The 21,426-nt window shown below is 34.3% G+C and overlaps 1 pseudogene across 1 annotated transcript; it reads left to right on the plus strand.

Moving 5' to 3' along the window:
• The first annotated feature begins 1,449 nt into the window (after positions 1-1,449).
• LOC115956547 lies at positions 1,450-10,863 on the plus strand (annotated as a pseudogene). Its single transcript, XR_004084300.1, has 4 exons — positions 1,450-1,555; positions 5,702-8,001; positions 8,452-8,670; positions 10,233-10,863. The product of XR_004084300.1 is annotated as a probable disease resistance protein At4g27220 (transcript).
• Positions 10,864-21,426: the final 10,563 nt, after the last annotated feature.

The raw sequence follows: 21,426 nt of genomic DNA on the forward strand, positions 1-21,426 counted from the left end.
TAAACGAACAAAATCCGTAAATGTGTTGGTTTATTCTGTACTTTGCATTATTTTTCGAAAACAAAGTTTGTAGAAAAGATGAGATAGGAGACACTCATATGTTAAAGGATCTGTATATAAATAAGTTGTCTAATGAAAAGGTTGACCCTGAGTCCTAACAAGAGAGAACTCTATATTCTGAACTAAGAGATTATTTTCTAAGCATTTTCAATTCCCAAATTGCAAACTCTTTTTAAATGAACCTTTAAAATGCATTGGTTATAAGAAAGTTCTCAACTTTACTTGGTAACTTAATCAATTTAACCTCCCTCTAGTTACCGAACAAGTTTTTTTTTTTTTTTTTTTTGAGAGATAGTTACCGAACAAGTTAAATGGTCTCTTATCAACAACAAAAAAAGTTAAATGGTCCATTTGGTCCATATGATATCAATTTATATCAATTTGTTTTAAATTGAACAAAAGAAGGTTCATATTTATCTCATTTTAATTTTCAAAACATATAAATTAAGGGGAGGGATATCTATTCTGCTTCTCCTTAATTTAAAAGACAAAACTGCAATTTGTACCCTTAAATTTTGGTGTAATTTTTATTTTGCCCTTTAAAGTTACAAAACTTTGATCTGTACTCCTAACATAACATATATTTTGGATTTAAGCCATTTCGTTGATGCGTTGTGATGAAGTGTCCGTTATCTCAACTCAAAATAAAGTAGTTTTTCAAATCCAAAATTTGAAATTTTTAGGGGAAAATTTAAACTACCCAAAAACTTAAGGGTGTAAATTGCAATTTTTCAAAATAATATTTGAAAGGACTTTAATAGGGTTGAAAATGACATAATTTTGAATGATGAAAAAAAAAAAACGTTCTTTTGATCTTAGTTGGTATTCAATAGATATCTCATCACAATACATTAATGAAATGACTTAAATGCAAACTATAACTGTAGAGGTACGGATCCAAATTTTGAAACTATAAAAACAAAATCAAAATTATCTCAAAATTTAAGGATGCAAATTGCAACTTAATTATTTTAAAAAACATTCAATTATCTCATTCTCTCTCGTACCCTCAATTCACCCATGTCTATATTTTGATATACAAAAGATTTTGCTTTGTGATAATGGGATAGGGATATGAAATAGGATTAAACAAATTGATTTATGCTCTTTCAAAGACAAATGTTCACAAATCTTTTTAAATTTCAATTACATCATTGATTTTGAAATATAATTCAACAGTTTGTAAATTGAAAGGAAAGATCAATGTAAAGATTTTCCAACCAATTGACTTCGAAAGTTATGCAATGAGACTTGACTTGGTCGTACAATATTAGTATATGACCAATCCCTGCTTTTGTTTGTTTATAAAAGTAAAAGTTCACTTTGCATGACCCCGTCCCCGCATGCTATCCCTATCTGCGCAATATAATATCCAAAAGCTTCTGTACCCTTTTGAGTTTTCAACTTTACTGCTAATCTTCCATTCATTCTTGCCAGAGAAATAGAAGTTTACAGTTCATTCTTCATCGTCTCTACTCTGAACCATCCAATTCAAGTGAGTACCAGCTTCTCAAGCTTGATTACAATAAATTATCTGGATGCCTTTATGTTTGGTTTCTTTCTTTTGCTCTATTGATTGGAGTAATTAATTCTCTCGTGTTGGGTATCTTTTTTTTTTTCTTCTTCTTCTTCTAGTTCTTGGTGGAAAACAACCCATAAGCTTGTTTTGCGCTAAGTTGGTTTTTTTTTTTTTTCTAAAGCACTAATATTTGGTTACCCTTTAACCACAAAGATGAAGAGAAATTTATGTCCAGGGCTTTTAGTGCCTCAAGAAATAAGCAATCACACCAAAATTTCTCTTGCATGCATGAACGTTGTTTCCAGGGGTGGAGCCACATAATGGCTTGGGGGGGCCGTGGCCCCTGCAAAAAATAAAAAAAATTTCCCATTAGACTATGAAGAAAAAATAATTAGGCCCCCCCAACCTTAGACAGTCGGCCCCCCCTACCAATTTCTCACCCATTTTCCCAGGCCTCAATCAAAAATTAGGAACATCCTCAAATTAAAAAAAAAAAAAAAAAATTCTGTTCTACTTCAAGCAAAAAAAAAAAAAATTTACAGAGAAGCCCACGGCAAGCTAAGCCCACGGTGAGCCCAGTAGCTCGCTCACGGCAAGCCCACGCATTCTCAACCGAAAAAAAAAAAAAAATTACAGAAATCAGAAAATCCACCATCACGTCGCTGCAGAGAAATCAAATCGGTGGCAGAGAAAGCATACCCCAATGCCCAATACTGCCTATACAGAGCAAATCAGCCAGAGCAAATCAAACTCAACAGCAAACCAAACACAGAGAACACAAACACAGAGAGAGACAGAGGTTTTTATCTTAAAAAAAAAAAATCCCCAATACACAAATAAAAACCAAACCCCAGCAAACCCACGGTCACGTCGCCGCAACGCCACAGCTCGCTCGTCGTCGCCGTTGTCGCTCGCCCCTCATCGCAGATCGAAGATCGCAGATTGCAAATCCCTCTGCCTCTGCTTCGGTGCTCCCTCCGGCCCTCCTTCAAGGTATTTCTCTCTTTTTCTCTCTCACTGTCACTAAAATGAAAAATGAAACGAAATTTTTGTAGATCGTAGACGCCAGACGGTAGATCGGTCATCACTCATCGGAGATCTGTCGTTGACTCGTTGCTTCCTCCGCTCCGGCTTCGGCAGTCTGGCCCTCCCTCAAGGTTTTTCTCTCTGACTCTCTCTCAGTCTCTCTCTCTCTCTCTCTCTCTCTCTCTCTCATTGAATGACCGAATGGAAAAATGGAAATGAAATCTCTCTGAGTCTCTTTATTCTTTAACTTTAATAGCATCTCACTCTTTAATTGGTTGATTTTTACTTTTTTTCTGTTTGTCTTTATAAATTTGTCTTATCCGGTTATTCCTTTTTGTTGGTCAATGGTCAATGTGTTGGTTTTTAGTGTAAACCAACATTATTAAATAATAATTAATATTTATTTAAAAGCTAATAATTAAATTATTAGCTATCATTTATTGCAATTTTTTAGGAATTGTTTAATTGCTTATTGCTATATTTTAGGAATTGTAACAAAGGATATGTGTTTCACTCTTTTAAGGCTATTTCTTAGGAATTGTTTAATCATTTATTGCTGTAGTTGACTTCAACTTTATCTCTTTAGTATTTTATAGCCCGTATGTTTCCGCAGTTTATAACTTTTGTGCGTTACAAACGGGAATGAAACTCTCATTCCAAAATAACGCATAATTTACTGTACAATTGGAAACAAATCGGCAAACCAGAGTTTTATTAATTGTTACGTATGTACGCGTATTTTACGTGTAACATACGCGTAATTACCAACTAGGATTAAAACATTATAATTAATGACAAATAAATTAAAGCAATATAGTTTATTGTTACGCTAAACAACAATAATTAAAGCTATATAATTAAATTAACCAATACATTATAAAAGACAAATTAATTAAATTATTTTTGTTTTTGTTTAAGGGGTTATTATTAATTAAAGTTGTATTAAAAATGGGTTGACTGTTTAAATTATATGGGAGATTTACTAAGGCTTAGTCCATGGAGCGGAGGCTTGGGCCGACAAAAAATTTTTGGCCCGTTTTTGTAGCCCATTGTGAATCCTGTGCGGAGGTTATAAAAGCCGTTTTTTTTTTGTGATTAGGGTTTTGTCTTCTTGTTGTTTTTGAGAAAGAAAAACACTGTAACCGCACATTGTAATTTTCTTTTATAATAGTGAAATCCCTGCAACTCTGTGGACGTAGGCAAATTGCCGAACCACTTAACTACTGTCTTGTGCGTGTGATTATTTTTCTTTTGGCGTTTTCTTTTCTCTATTTTTTTGTTTCTCACAGGTTTGGAATTTCGGTTGAATTCCCAACATGTTCAAGTATATGATGATATATGAAAGTTGATAATTTTGTATCCAATAGACTTAAGAATTATATTTAGTATATTTCTGTTATAACCCGACCCCCCCAAGTATTCATTCCTGGCTACGCCCCTGGTTGTTTCTGTTTTTGACCATATATGTTCACATCTTTAGTTTTGCTTCTTTGCATTGTTAACTTCTGTAGTTTACCCATTCCAGATAGTATTTAAAGCAGAATATATATTGTTAAATGTTGTTGCGATTGAGCTCCAAGAAAAATGAAATCTTGGCTTAAAATATAACAGTAAAGGTGTGTTTGGATATCGCTTATTTTGTTGAAAATTGAAAACTGAAAACACTATAACAAAATAATTTTTAAATGTGTGAATAGTGCTATGAGATCCATTTTTAATAAAAGTTTTGGTGCAAAAAGAGGTTTGTAGGTCCTGTAAACAGTGCATAAGACCCACTAAAAAAGACAAAAGCGCTGTTCTCAAAAAAAAAAGGGTGAAACACTGGATGCCAGACATGGACTTGTATAAAAACGTACACTAAGATGTTGGAATAATTTTAATGTATACCTGTCCTATACTCTAACATTTACCTGTTTTCAATTCAGTTATTTAATTTTCATTTCAGTCAATTAACTTCCATTCATTTTTAATGCAGTCCTTCTGTTCAATCAGCCCCATTATCCACCAAAACAATATCGTTTTTGAATGTTAAAAATAATAAATTGAAAAAAATTAAAGGACTAAAATGTAAAAGTATTGAATTGAAAATATGTTAAAATTATATGGTGTAATTTGTAATTTTAGCCCTTTTTCTATAAAACAATATTAATACTACAACATGAAAGTATTGTAAATTCTCATAACTAAAGATGCTTGAAAGGAGAAATTGGCCTATTAGTGTAAAGTATGTTTCTTCCCATCAGTACATTGTAGTTTTGTTCACTCCTTCTCTTAGACACCAATTAATTCTGAAAATTTCCATCTCACAATCTTGTTCCATTCTAATTCATGCTAAGGAAGACCAGAATCTGTTCTGCTCGCTTTGGATTGCATGTGTGATTTTTTTTCTACATTCAAGTACTTTTAAGATATCTACGTTAGACCAATATTTGTTCTATGCTGATGCTAGGTCCTCTGTAAATTCTGTTTGAGTAATCTTAGACAGCTTTATCTGTCTTAGAATGTTGCCAAGTTGTCACTGCATCTCCATTGTTATATGCCCTGTGGTCAACTTATCTATGCAGGCTGTTAATTACATCAAGTTAAGATAGCTCTTTACGCATCAGTTGTTGAACTGAGTATCTGAAGCCACATTGCCAGCAATCATTCACTATTCTTTTCAGCAATTCCTTAAAAAGAGATGATGATATTTTGAATCATGAAAGAATATGACTGTATTAATTAATTTATTTTCATTAAAAATTAAGATAGGCTAAAAATTTATTTTAAATCATGAAAGAATAGTACCATCTTCTTCTTTATACCTTTATATCCTTTTTAGTATGACTATTTTTGGAGCCGTAATGATATCTTAGCCATAAAGAATTGGTCCTTAATATCAAATTTTGTTTTACTTCATCTTCCCTCTTAATAGGCATGTTGTCAACCTAGCCAAAAAGTTCTCCTATTCTTTTGCTTAATATGTTGATCCCTCTGTGTGTGTGTGTGGAACATCTCACATGGAAACAATGTGTTGTTGTGTACAAAACTTTCTTTTATATTGATTTCATTCCCAAGTCAAATGTGAAAGACTAAATTTTGCCTCTTTGGTATTAGGTATGGCAAAATTGGGAAAAATAATTGACATGGGGGAACAGCTATGCTATTGCAATAGCCTTGATGAAAAGATGCAAAAACTAAAAAGAAAATTGGAAGATCTGAGCAGCAGGGAAGCTGACATAAATAAAGAACTAGAATATGCAGAATCACTATATTTAAAGAAACGAAGGCAGCAAGTTGAAAATTGGTTGAAGAATGTAGAGAGAATAAACAGGCAAGTTCATAGCCTGGAGCAAACACTGGAAGAAAGGAGATTGCTTGGGCGTGTACAGTTGTGGAAACGAGTGGAAGAGCTGACTGGAGAAGTGACACAACTTGTGGATCAAGGAAGATTTCCTGGAGGGCTCACATTTGAAGCACATGAGACCAAGGGAGATGCATTGTTGACAACAAAATTGGTGGGTCAAACATTTCAAACAAATATGGATAAGATTTGGACATGTCTAATGCAGGATGAGGTCTTAATCATTGGCATTTATGGAATGGGGGGAGTGGGGAAAACAACCTTGGTGACTCATATCCATAACAAACTTATAGAAAATCCAAACACTTTCGATCATGTTTTTTGGATCACAGTATCACAAGATTTTAGCATTCATAAATTGCAAAATGATATTGCAAAAATACTGAATCTAGACCTTTCAAACATGGATGATGAAAAGAAAAGGGCGGCAAAATTGGCCCAGGCTTTGATGAGAAGACAACAATCTGTACTCATTTTAGATGATGTTTGGAATCATTTTGTTTTAGAGAAGGTGGGAATTCCTGTCAGAGTCAATGGGTGCAAATTGATTTTAACCACGAGATCATTAGATGTGTGTCGAAGGATGGGTTGCCAAGTGAAAATCAAAGTGGAGCCCCTTTCAAAGGAAGAAGCTTGGAGCTTATTTTTGGAGAAAGTTGGGAATGAAATTTCACTTTCTCCTGAAGTAAAAGATATTGCAAGGTCTGTTGCAAAAGAATGTGCAGGTCTGCCACTTGCCACAACCGTACTGGCTGGAAGCATGAGAGGAGTGGATGACATCTGTGAATGGAGGAATGCATTGGAGATTTTGAAAGAATCAAAACTGGGACAAGATGACATGGAAACTGAGGTTTTTCAAGTACTGAGATTTAGCTATTGGAGCTTGAATGATTCAAAAGTGCAACATTGTTTTCTATACTGCTCACTATATCCTGAAGATTATAAAATTAAAAGAGAGGAGTTGATAGAAAGGTTTATTGATGAAGGTTTCGTTGACAGAATGAAGAGTAGGCAGGTAGAGTTTGACAGGGGTCACACTATTCTGAATAAACTTGAAAATTCTTGCTTATTGGAGGGCATTATAGACAATTTCCCAAATGAGAAAAAGTGCGTCAAGATGCATGATTTGGTTAGGGACATGGCACTTCAAATTGTGATTGTAAGTCCTCGATTCATGGTAGAAGCTGGCGTTGGGTTGGAGGATATACCAGATGAAGAAAAATGGACAAAGGATCTTGAGAAGGTTTCTTTGATGCACAACAAAATATCTGAAATTCCTTCTAGTTTATCACCAAGGTGTCCTAAACTTTCAACATTGATGCTTCAACATAATAGTCTAAGAAGAATACCAGATTCTTTTTTTGTGCATATGCATGGTCTTGAGGTTCTTGATCTATCCTATAATGGCATCGAATATTTGCCAAATTCACTCTCCCACTTGGAGAATCTTACATCATTGTTGCTTAGAGAATGTGATAAAATAGAACATGTCCCTTCGTTAGCAAAGCTTTCTGAGGAGGTTGGATCTTTGGCATACAGGAATTAGTGAAGTACCTAATGGTATGGAAATGTTGGTCAATCTCAGATACTTGGATCTCTATGCACCCAATCTAAAGATGTTGCCTGTTGGGACTTTCACTAAACTCTCTCATCTCCAATATCTTGTTGTTTACCGGTCATCTGAAACATTAAAAGTGAATGGAGAGGAGGTAGCACACTTGAAAAGATTGGAAACTTTTAGCGGACAATTCAGTGAACTCCAAAACTTTAATGCATATGTCAAATCCCTAAAAGTGGGAGGACCTAGCAATTACCTACTTCAAATGGGATTAGATGATCCAGATGTCACACCAATTGAATGCGACACCTTTGACAAACGTGTAATCTTAAAAAGGTGCATTTTAAGTACAAGTAGAGGTGGAGGAGAATATTCCCTTTTGCTCCCAGAAGATATTGAGTTCCTATATATTCAAGAGTGCAATGATTTAAGAAGTTTATGTGGTATTTCATCATTGAAAAATGCCAATAACTTGAAGGCCTGTGTAATTAAGAAGTGCAATAGAGTAGAGCATGTGTTCATTATTCATCCCCCTCTTCCATTCTCACTCTCCAAAGCCTTGAGACACTACAACTTGCATTTTTGCAAAACTTAAGTGACTTTATTAGATGTTGTTAGAGATATATATTAGACATATTAGTCCAATGTAATAGGCCCAAGCCCACTCCTGCTTGTACTAGTAGTCTAGGGTTTAGTCGCCTATATATACTCATGTTAGAGTTCATTGTAACACAGGTTATTATACTACACTCTTATACATAATAAAGATGTAGCCCTTAAGGGATTCCTCCGTGGATATAAGCTGTCAAGGCTGAATCACGTAACCCTCGTGTTCTCGGTGTTCCTATTCTATGCTTCCTCTTCCGCATCCACTCTAGCATACACAACATGATATAACACATCACGTTGCTAATATTAATAATTATATTTAACATGGTATCAAAGCCAAACTTCGTTGGACGAGGAGGCCGTCATGGCGGCGTGTGTACCAAGAACACGATCTGGAAGTCAGGAATCTGAGGTGGCGCGTGTGAGTGTTCCAGGAGCCATTGTCGGCGCGTGGGAACGTGTGCGGCTGCTGTTGGAGGTTGGGTTTCTGGGTTTTGGTCGCGATATGCCATGGAGCACATATGTCTTATTGGTTTCATCAGGCGAAGGCTTGATGTGCACAGATCTTATAGGGAGAGGCACGGATTGCTTGGGCTTGAGAATCTGGACACAGTAGTGAGCCATGGCGGCTGCGAGATGCCGTGGAGTCTAGATCCAGCAAACAAGCATGTGTGACTTCTGATGATGGTGTGCACGTGAGAATCTTCTTTGTTGTGTAGAGATGTTTATTTGATGCCAAGAACGAAGTTTGGCTTTGATACCATGTTAAATATAATTATTAATATTAGCAACGTGATGTGTTATATTATGTTGTGTATGTTAGAGTGAATGCGGAAGAGGAAGTATAGAATAGGAACACCAAGAACACGATGATTACATGGTTCAGCCTTGAGAGCTTATATCCACGGAAGAATCCCTTAAGGGCTACATCTTTATTATGTATAAGAGTGTAGTATAATAACTTGTGTTACAATGAACCCTAACATGAGTATATATAGGCGACTAAACCATAGACTACTAGTACAAGCAGGAGTAGGCTTGGACCTATTACATTGGGCTAATAGGCCCAAGTACATCAGTGCCTTTACAAGCAGGAGTGGGCTTGGGCCTATTACATTAGCTAATAGGCCCAAGTACACGTCATCTAGCCATGTTCTTGGTACACGCGCCGCCATGACGGCCTCCTCGTCCACTGATCTACAAAACCTGAGATTCCGGCCTTCATCCGACATTACACGCGCCTCCTTAGTTTCTGGCGTCTCCTCCACGCGCCAGTGAACATCGCACGCTCCTGCCAGGCACCGAAAAACTACTGCTAATGTCATCTGACGTCATCGGATGACATCATCACTCCACGTCAGCAACCATGCAAGCACCTCCACATCAGCCCTAGTCCACGTCAGCGACACGTCATCAGCCACGTCAGCAGTGTCGTCTCGTCAGCACCACGTAACCTAGCTGACCGTTGACCCGGACCGACCCGACCCGGACCACCCAGATCTGACCCGTGAGCACTTTGACTGTTGACTTTGACCCTGGACCAGTTGACTTTGACTTTTGCGTTGACCTTTGACCAAAAGTCAAAATTTCCAAAAGGGCCTATCTTACTCAGTTTTTCCCGTAGATTCCAATTTTGGACTCCGTTTCTTCATTTGAAACTCCAAAATTGGTCAATTGGGACATTCTTCATTGTGGTTTCTTCAAAGGCATTCTTCAAGGCATCTCTAAGTGATCTTCTAATGTTTATCCAACCTCAAGCCTTCATCGAGCTTCTGCCTTGAGTTTGAGGGAGGGTGTTAGAGATATATATTAGACATATTAGCCCAATGTAATAGGCCCAAGCCCACTCCTGTTTGTATTAGTAGTCTAGGGTTTAGTCGCCTATATATACTCATGTTAGGGTTCATTGTAACACAGGTTATTATACTACACTCTTATACATAATAAAGATGTAGCCCTTAAGGGATTCCTCCGTGGATATAAGCTGTCAAGGCTGAACCACGTAACCCTCGTGTTCTCGGTGTTCCTATTCTATGCTTCATCTTCCGCATCTACTCTAGCATACACAACATGGTATAGCACATCACGTTGCTAATATTAATAATTATATTTAACAGATGTGACAGAGCTTTATCACAATCTCCACCATCAGGCACCTTAGCCTGTCTCAAAGAATTTAGAATATATAATTGTCCAAATATAAAGAAGTTATTCATGCCTAGGTTGTTGATGTGCCTCCAAAACTTGGAAGAGATTCACGTAGAAGATTGTCGCCAAATTGAAGAAATAGTGGCAGCAGCATCTGATGATAATGAAGTAGAAAATAAGGACAAAGGCCTTGGCACTACCATATTCACTCTCCCCAAATTAAGGTGTTTGCAATTGTGGGATCTACCACAATTGAAGAGCATCTGCAATGATAATGCAGTACTAGTTTTTGATTCCCTCCAAGAAATAATAGTACGCTATTGCCGGAAGCTTAAGCGGATCCCTCTCTCACTGCCCCTGCTTGATGGTCAACCATCCCCACATCCCTCTCTTCAAATAATAAAAGCATTTCCAGAACAATGGTGGGAATCACTGGAGTGGGACCATCCCAATGCCAAGAATTTACTTCAACCCTTTTGTCAATTCACACGATATGTGTAACATCCCCATGTTGATAATTTCTTTCTTTCCGTCACACTTTTATTTGTAATTTAAGAAAAATTTCCCCTTAAGAATTTTAGACCAACTTGGACATGTGTTCAAATTGTTTACTTTGCATTGAGAGTTTCTAATTATAGCCCCTTCAGGTTACTAATCTTGCTCTTTGAATTTTCCAAATGTCTTTGTTGATATATCTTTTACCACTGAATCTTAACATAAAGCATATCATTCTTTATTGGGCATTTTTTTTTCATTTGTATTTGTGTGTGTGTTCTTTTATAAGCTTCTGCCCCCCACAAATGGTGAGGTGTTGATTGAGAGAAATTCATCTTGGTGTACAGTTTATAGGTGAATATTGGTAAAATAATATAGTGTTTATACCAAAAGCATTTGTATGATTCTGCTTTATGCTCAATTTTGCTTTCGAATCATTCCAAAATGTCCTTCACCTTTGTGTAAACTTCAATGAACAGTGTGAGATGTTGTTAGGAACTGGGTATGGCTCTGTTCACTCTATGGTTAGTTCAATTTATTTAAACACAGTCATCAATATCCCACTTTTGTCTAGTTTCTCTTCCTCAAGCTCACATTGATATAGCACAGCAAGTGTCCGGAGAAATCACAAATAGAAAGAGAATCAGAGTAATGAAGAATAAAGAGCCGAGAGAAATTATATTATTACAGAGAAGAGAACTGAAACAATGACTACACAAAACAACGTGAGAAGCCTGGCCCTATATATAGAGGTGTGAGTCTCTCCACTCTAATTTACACATTTAGAAGATTAACAAATTCATTTTTTATACTAACTAAACTGCCTAACAATAACTTAACAAATTCAACAACTCCAGGTTTACTTGGGCTAACCAATTACTGACTAGGTCTGGAGGTATCACACGTATCTGTTTCTTTTCATCTTATTCTTATTTTTACTTTGTTTCTTGTAAGCTAATCACTTTTATTTATTTAATGCCCCTTTTAGACCAGCTATTTTACTTCTTTATAAGTATTAATTAAAATGCTTATCGTCGAGAATAGGGTCAAGGATGGCTGCACTTATGACATGATTCCATTGGCATGGTGTTATAGTGGTGCAAGAAGCATGTGGAAGAGACAGTCAGCAAGGACGAACTCAACTAGCTACTACAATTTACAAAGCTGATTTTGTTAAAGTTGATCGGGCAGTTCTCTATGATATCATCAAGACTGCAAGTTGTCCCAAAGGCAAGGACTTGTTATACCAAGTATGCCAGAGAGCTGCAAACATAATTAAAGGTAAACAACTAGAGGATATACACAAAACATTTGTCATCAAGAATAATTTTACTCCTAAAGAGTAAAGCAAAAACAGCAAGGTGAATGCTTGGTCCTTTGAGTGATGTTTTAGTATTCCTTTTCCTATTTATGGTTAATTTTAAAAGTTAGGATTTGATACCTGGATTATGTGGATTGGAATAGATAAGTGTGTGTTATGGGAACGTGTGTTGAGTCATATTGATCTTTCCAAAATAATAGACAATGACGATGACGAAAATTTAGGGGTATTTGGATTTTATATCCTAAAATATTAGAATTTGAATTTCACCCCTGAAATTTATATTCGGTTTGCAAAAGTAGTTTTTCCGTCCATATTTTCCGTTAAGTGTCACATAAACATGTCACGTGTGTTTAGTTCATCCAATAAAATGATGTCACATAATTAATTATGCCAAGACATTTGTATTTTAATTGTTTGAAGTTTTGTTAAGCTATTAAAATGATGTGGCATTGTTCTATTGGACTAACTAAACATGCGTGACACTCTTATGTGACATTTAACGAAATATATAAATAGAAGGATCGTTGATGCAAATGGAGTATAACTTCAGGACATAAAATCCAAAATCTAAAAAGGAAGTAAAATCCAAAGATCTCCAAACTTTAAGAGTGAAGTTTACACTTTAACCCAAAAAAAAAAAAACATTTTAAACATGTTTAGAAGCAATTTTTTTTCCTAAATGTACTCATTACCTAAAGGAAAATGCTAAAGTTACAATTTTTTTTACAAACTACTAATGTGGTAAATAGTTATTGAAGAAAAAAAAGTGATATCAACGATAGGCCTAAATAAGAACCAATAAGAATTTACTTAAAAAGTTTTTTCGATATATAACACTCATGTCGATAAAATGATTTGAACCCTTTATATTATATTATAATTTTTTTTCTATTTATTTATTATTTATTGGAAAAAATTCTAAGTATTTCAACCCCTCTTTTTTATCCAATACTAAATCAATGACCTATGTATAAATTAAGAAAAATAATGTTATTGACAATTATTTATTTGTTCAAACGTAAATATTTATAAAATTGTTGTAAAAATGTTTTTGTTTGTATCATTACTATTACCTAAAGTACTAAATAGCCTCTATAAAAAGTCCTTAAAATGCTCCCTCCCCAATTGTAAGTATCCAATTTAAATTAAAAAAAAAAAAAAAAAAAAAAAACCTTTATCCTTCCAAGTACCAACTACCAAGGAATTTAAAAGATTAAAAATAAAAATGAAAAAGAAAAAGAAAATAAAAAAGAAGACAAGTAGACAATATATTATTACATTGATATGATACGATAGGAAATGCTCACAAAACTCATTACACCTTACAAACCGTGTTTGAATCGGAACGAAAACAAGATGGCTGACGCCGTTAGATTTGACAGAATCCGTATGCTGAAAGAGCAAGCGACCAATCCTGATCGACGGGACAAGATCAACCGGATCCTAACGGACCTAGGCAAGTTCGCCGTTGATTCCGCCGTCAACGACTCTCTCAAAGCCGTTAACGGTTGGTCCCTTCTCTCTCTCTCTCTCTCATTACGTTTATATGTGATTGTTTTTTAATTTTTAATTTTATTTTTTTATATAAGGTTTGAATTTGATTTGTTCAGTTCAGTGCTCCCATCGTTTAGGCTTTGTTTGTACTTTGAACCTAGAAGTTGCTCATACAACATCATAAATCATACAACTTCAGCCATACCAAAATCTAAGTGTGTGTTTTGCTGAGTCCCATATCGGACAACATATTTGATATCAAATGATAGAATGTTAAGTATTGATGATTCTGATATGGCTGACGTAGTATCATTTAATACTAAATACTTTTTCCCTACGTCGGGTGTCTAGCCATACCTATCATCACAATGTATTCTTCTGAAAAAAGCTATAATATGCATGAAATGTTTTTTTAAATATACCTAGGTCATGTTTCCTGCCCCAAATTAGCAGCAGGTGGAGCAATGAACTTCCCCTTCCCTGAAGTACTCAATGGGGAGGATAAAACCCATCCTATTCGGATCAGGTCGGAGCGGGAACTCTTGGGGAGAAATTAAACTTCGATCCCTAGTTGGTTTTATTAGTTTAGATTTGTTGACTTTGGTGCTCTATTAGAAAGTGTGACTTGTTCTAAAATTGTTATGATTCTACTTTTTAATAAGTGTCATTTTTTTTGGGTGCTTTAAGCCTTAGAAAGCTAGAGGAGCTTGATACTGGAAGAATATACAGTTCAAATTAGACTCACTGATGTAAAATTGTGTAAATTTCGTCATTTATTTATTTAACTTGTTGAGTGGTTGGGTTAGTCTTATAATGATACCATGCATTTCTTTCACTATGAAATTTTTTGATAATTATATTGTTACAACAAGTGGCAGAAGACAAGTGGCAGAAGACAGATTTGAACCCTGGTTCTTCTTATAAGGGAGACTAGCTTATGCGACTAAGCTACAAGGCTATTGGCTATTCACTGTGCAATTTTAGACCTCCTAGGAATTGGTTAAATTTGACACTAGTTTTGTTTTGTTCCATCGCCTTTTTGCTTCTTTATTGAAAATTTTCAAACTCTCTAACAACGAACGCCAATAAGAAATTTGCAAGCCATCAAAGGAGTTTGGGTTTGAGGTTCTCTGTAAAACTCCATAATAGCATAAACCATTGGCCAAAGCAGTTCTATAGAGGACATCTTTCCCACGTCTTGTACCGATTTCTCTAGCATTCACCCCATGTTGGCGATATGCAAACCTCATTTGTATCTATTTTAAATTGATAGGCTTGCAGAAAATGCCAACCCGTCCCCAGTTTGAAAAACCCAAAGAAGGCCTAATTAACTCATTTTAAATTTTTATATCAGTGCTAATGTACATGCCTAAATCTCAATCTACCAAAAAATTGACAATGTTAACATAGGGAAGATAATACTGTCATGTTCTTCTCATGATAGAGGTTTTTTATGTTTTCATTTTGGGACACACATTGCTGCACTTGCTTTTCAGCTGCTCAAGCTCCTTCTGAGCATTTAAATTCAGTGTAATCTTTTCGTTCCCAATATCTTCTCAAAGTGGTCCTGTGAATTGTATTTTCTTTTCTTTTATTGTTCTCTCTCCTAAATTTTTTATGAACTCAAAGTGAAATACTTATACGAAAGAAATAACACAAAGTGAAATACTATAAAATAAGCTATTGTACTAATAAAAAATAAAATAAAATAAGCTATTGCAGGGAGCAATATGGGAAAAATGTATATTTTAAATTAAAAAATAAATTCACTTTAGTAAAAGTGTGAAAATTGAGCAGACCTTTGTTAGAGCATTCACAGAAGCTTAGCTATTTCACTCTTTTAGCTAGATTTCAACTAGTTTATTTGAAAACTCACTGCATCAGACTAGCTAGGACATGGCTAAATTTTCTAATTTCTATTTGCTACAGTAACTCACCACTGTAGAAATGCAAATCAATTTCCTCCCTTATTTTTTTCCTTAGCACCAGCGGTACCTGTGCCTCTCTCTCATAAAATCTGCAAACTTATGAAGACGCAAAAACCCATCACCCAGGAAGATCCAGATCAACCTAAAAGCACAAACACCTATCACAAACATTCATACCACAAATTGGCTAACCCACTCACAAATCAATCTAAAACCCACTTCCCACCACCACACCACCAATTGAATCCCCTACCACCAAGCTGCCAATCAGAAACCCCATCAGCCACTTAGCAACTCGAAACCCCTCCACCCATGCCGCCAAACTGTGATAGCCCCAGCTAATTAAATCTGTGTCAGTGATGATCTTCTGTATCTCTGTTATGTTTGATGTGGTGCATTTGGAGGGAGCGTAATAATCGCACATTTGAAGATGTGGAGAGTTTGTGTAATTAGCTTTTGGCCTTGTTTGTGGGCTCTTTGTTTGATTGGTCTCAGGCTTGGGACTCACATCTGTGCTGGTGATGATCCATTGCTAGAAAGTAGCTACATCCAAGGATAAGAGAGACTTTGAGATAGAAATGGAAAGGGAGAGGTGGTGGTGAAAGGGGGTGAGTAAAATAAAATGCGAGAAAGAGGCGAACTTATAAGGGGGGAAAAATCAGAGGCATACATGTGTTGGTATGAACTTGTTCTAAAATCATATTCATTTACAGAAAAATTAATAAACGGAACAGAGAAAGAATAGAGAGTCCAATAGGGGTGTAGTTGAAAAAGTGGGTAGCTAAAATAGTAAAAAAGAGGAGTTTTAGCTAGAATTTGACTAAGAATTTACTCCGGCTAATGTGAATCCTTTGCCCCATAAACTTCTTTAGAGATGCATAAGCCTAATGATTTTACTATGCATTTCTGTAAAGTACAAATTCCCCAAGATGTTGGTATATCCCAGGCAATCTTTGATGGTTTCTCATTGAATATCTGCTTCTTTGCTGAAACTAGTTTTAAAATGCCAGTCTTATGCAGTAGTAATTCTTTAGCCATAGTCATCGACTCATCATCTCAGGAAACCAATCTGTACCTAAATCCTCGGTTCCTTACAACATAACTCATAAAATTATAAGATTCTGAAGCTTCTCTCAGACACTGCACATTGCATCGTTGAGAGCTGCCCAATTTTTGTTAAACCTAAAAATGGGACATGCTGCAAAATTTCAAGCTTAGAACATAGCCTATCCCATACCCATGTGGATGACCTTCAAAACGATGAGAAGACTGCTACTTCTACATTAAAGGACAAAGTTTGGCTAAGCTACAACCAACAATTAGAAGATGACATGTGCAATGCACATGACTCGCATAAAATGATCGTATACAATCACTTAAATGTGGTTTTGTAAGTCATGTGCATTGCATATGTCAAGTATATATGTCATCTTCCTATTATTAGTTTTAACCTTAAACTACAACCAAGTTTGTAGTCAAACTTTGTCCTACATTAAATGTATTTTTTTTTACATGAAGCTGTTATTTTCTGTGTATATTTGATGATATTGCTTTCTTTGCAGTTGCATTATTAAGAATTTATTGACTATCCAAATGATAATGCTTGTTAGGGATTCTGAGGAGTCCATGTGTTAACCCGTTATTTGACCAAGCAGAAGGTTTATGTCTAGGAACCTGGTCAGCTGGAATAGATTTTATTGAGCTGAGTAGATTTCATACCTGTATGGTCTAATACAGCTTCTTAGCATGGGTTATGGGTTCAACTTTAGAAAGTATACAATGCAAGATCACATCTTTTGATTAGACAACAGGTAGTCAACTTGGATATACTAATGATCCAAATCAAGTTGAACTTTACAATTATCATTTTGGTTCTTTTGTTCCTGTAGAGCTATGACTCCATCTTTGGCTATGTTTGGTTTAATGTATCAGAGTTGTTTATTGAATTTGCAACTATCAATACTGTCATTTGTAAATAGATCTCCTCTGTCATCTTCATTAACGGCGTCTTTAGCTTTAAAATTAATAAGGATGTATATTGTCATACACCATTATTTCTGTGTCCAAACCTTTAAATTCTTTCCTCACACTTGAATATTGCAGGTAGGAAGCAGGTGCATCAGATTGTGCAGGAAGGGTTCAACCGTTCAAGCATCAACCTCCTTCACCCTCTTTAAATGACAAGAAGTCTGAAGATCTTAAATTAGTAATGGAGGAGCTGCAAGCTATGATGGAGGAAACTCAAGAAGACATGCATAAAGCAAAGCAAGGAAATAAGATATCAGCCAAATCTGTCAGTACATCAGAGAATCCAGAGCTTCAGAAGAAGACACCAAACGAAGGCAACAAGGATTTGCATCTTCCAAAAATGGATAAGAAAAGAGTTTTTATTCATTCTCGTCTTTAAAATGGGATGAGTTTAATGACCTTGATGCCTGAAATATCACAAATCATACTGTTGACATGTAATGGTAGTAGACTTAGAATAACACGTTGAGGATTTGTATATGCATTCTGCTCTACCTTATGCCTGAAATATCGCAAATTGTACTGTCAAAATGTAATGGTAGTAGACTTGGAATAACATGTTGAGGATTTGTATATGCATTCTGCTCCACCTTATGCCTGAAATATCGCAAATTGTACTGTCAAAACGTAATGGTAATAGAATCAGAATAATATGTTGAGGATTTGTATATGCATTCTGCTCTACCTTATGCCTGAAATATCGCTAATTGTACTGTCAACATGTAATTGTAATAGAATCAGAATAATATTTTGAGGATTTGTATTTATGCATTCTGCTCTATCAAGTGCTTGTTCAGTATAGGTTTGAATTATTGATAACCTTGTGAATCAAAAAGTCCAAAGACACTTTTTGCACACTTTGCCACAACTGGTACACATGTCTAATTTGTGATTGGATTAATTTTCACAAGTACCAGTGGGGGGTCCCCATGTGTAACTCATGTAATCTAATCGTACATTAACAAATGTGGAAGCTGTGTCAAAGTATGTGCAAAAGAATGCATCCAGCTGTCCATAGAAGAACTCTCTTGTGAATTCACTTGCCTCTCCTACGACTGTGTTTGTGCGTTGTGCTCTACCTTGGATATGCATACGTTTTGTTGTTCAGATATTATCTGAACTGTTTGGCTAAACTCAAGTACAAGACTTACATATTCAAAGCTGAAATATGGAATATATGCATATATGAATTTGGGCACTCATTTCCAATCTAGTTGCATGGTACTGTGTTCAAAGAAAGAAGTGGATTCTGTATTAGTCTATCTAACACTGTAACACTATATTGCTGTGTTCACCATTCAGGTTGTAGACTTTATTGTCTATTTAAATCATCCTGATGTTTCTCTGTTCTTGGTTTATTTTATGATGACATAGGTGTTATTAATGGTTAGAACATAGAACTATGTACAAAATAGTGTTTACTCCATGAGAAATAGGTCTATTTACTTTGTACCATTAAGCCAAGAGATTAATAATATATATATATATATTTTTTTAAGTTCGATTTGAACTCAATTATTTTATTTGACAATAATAAATTTTACCAATAAAACGAATTGAAACTCAATCATTACTCTATTTTATAGTTTCTAATGAAAGTTTATTTTTCTACCAAAAGAAAACATCCATGTGTGACCCCTGATGCATGGGTTAGTCCTCGTGTTTTAAGAATGATTGGTATTGATATATGTAATGATGTAAATGAACCGAATTATTTATAAAATTCTTGGATTTGACTTGGGAAAAAAATTATTTATGTTCGTTTATTTAACAATTGAATTAAGCTCCAATCTAAGTTTATGGTCCACTACTAAACGATCCAAGCTTAAATATAATAATTAATTCATAAACAGTGACAGTTAGGAATTTTTTTAGGGTGGTCACTAAGAAACTTAAATTATACAAAATTTAATAAAGAGACAATTTGAATATATCAATGTCACAACAACAACAACAACAAAAAAAAAAAAAAAAAAAAAAAATGCAAATACATGAAGTATTACAATTTTTTGTATTAACAAAGAGAATAAGAAAAAAAAAATAGACCAATAAAAGATAAAGTGCAAATTGAAAATTGAAAATGCTTATATGAGAATAATAAAATGACTACAATAATTTCATAACAAATCTTATGTAACAAGTTGTTAGCCTATTATTGGTGGGTAAAACATGTTAATACTGAACTCGAATTAGAATTAGTAATAACTTACCATATAAGATTTATTGTGAAAATATTGTAGCAGTAGCATTACTCTTATATTTATTGAACTCAAATTCTTATGAGTCTCAAGTAAAAGTGTTCAACATTTTTATTAGAGTGGTCAAAATAGGTTAATTTAGTAAATAATATATATTTTTTAAAGTATATATATACAATATTTTCAAGTCAGGATGGTCCTAGAACATATTAATTTAAAATAATTATTTATATAAATTTTTTTTGCATATATAAATTTTTATTTTTTTATTTTTTGGACAACACATACAAGTAGAGCTACCCGTGTTCATGAACAAATTTGTAAGTATGAGACTCAATTTAAACATATGTAATATTTTCTATTTAAATGTATACAAATATAAATTGTACTTCTATAAATATGAATTTGGGTTATGTAAATTTGTAAATAAATTCTAAGATATCAAAATTAGTATTTATAATTTATTCATAATATAAATAATTCATTTCCTAGTTAAAATTATAATAATTCTATACAATACAAGGATAGTAAATCTATTTTTAAAAATTCATTAAAAAGAATTATTTTTATTTAAGTAGTGAAATAATATAATATAAATTTAATTTATTTATATTAATTATTAGCATAAATTTTTAAAGGATTAAAAAAAATATTTTATCAAAGTTTGTTTCATTTAATTATCAAATAAATTCAAACTTGTTCAATAATAACTTAATTATTTTATTATTTATAATATATAAATAATTAAGTTATAATTTATAAATAATAACTTATTTATAATTTATAAATAATTAAGTTATTATTTATAAACTCAATTCGACTTGTAATTCAAAAATAAATAAAGATTCTTGGACTTGAACTCAATTCGTTTAAGAACTTTTATAAAATAAAAACAACATCCCTAAGCTGTCTTTTTCAGACATATTTTCCATGAAAGAAGTAAAAAGAATATTTTTTTTTTGTTAATAAACTATTTTTAAAAAGTTTTAATACTATTTTTTAAAAAATAATAGGAAAAAAATTTTAAAAAGAAGGAAGAAGAAGAAAATGAAGCACTTAGGGTCCGTTTGGATAGCGTTTTTTTTGCTGAAAGCTGAAAACTGAAAACACTGTAGTAAAATAATTTTTAAATATGTGAATAATGCCGTAGGACCCATTTTTAATTAAAAAGTTACTGAATAAAGAGGTTTGTGTACACGGGACCCACTGAACAGTGTCATTCTGGTGAACGCCATTGACAAAAATGTGAAATGCGCACGTCAAAAAAAAAAAAAAAAAAGGAAAAGAAGAAGGAAAACGCAAATGCAGCACCATGGACGCCAATCCAAACACATCTTATGTTACAAACTTCCAATGGTTACGGTTAGAGGTTTATGCTGACTGCCACATTGAGCACTAGTGAAGCTTTTTTTGAAACTACTAAATATTTGGAATGATGGTTTCATGCAGTAGATAAGTTATGTGCCTGGGTGCATTTTGTTCTACTTTATGATGCTAAATTTGGGGAAATACTTGATCTCCTCTGGATTAAAACATTCCTTTTTCAGAGACCATAATTCCAATTGATCTGACTTGCTTTTTATATATATATATATATATATATATATATATTTTGGTTGCAGAATCACAGATCTAGGATCCCTCTATCCCTGGACACACCTTTCTACACCCCGTGGTTTGTGTACAAAAGTGGTGC

Source organism: Quercus lobata, chromosome 8, assembly GCF_001633185.2.
Source record: "Quercus lobata isolate SW786 chromosome 8, ValleyOak3.0 Primary Assembly, whole genome shotgun sequence".
NCBI lineage: Eukaryota > Viridiplantae > Streptophyta > Magnoliopsida > Fagales > Fagaceae > Quercus > Quercus lobata.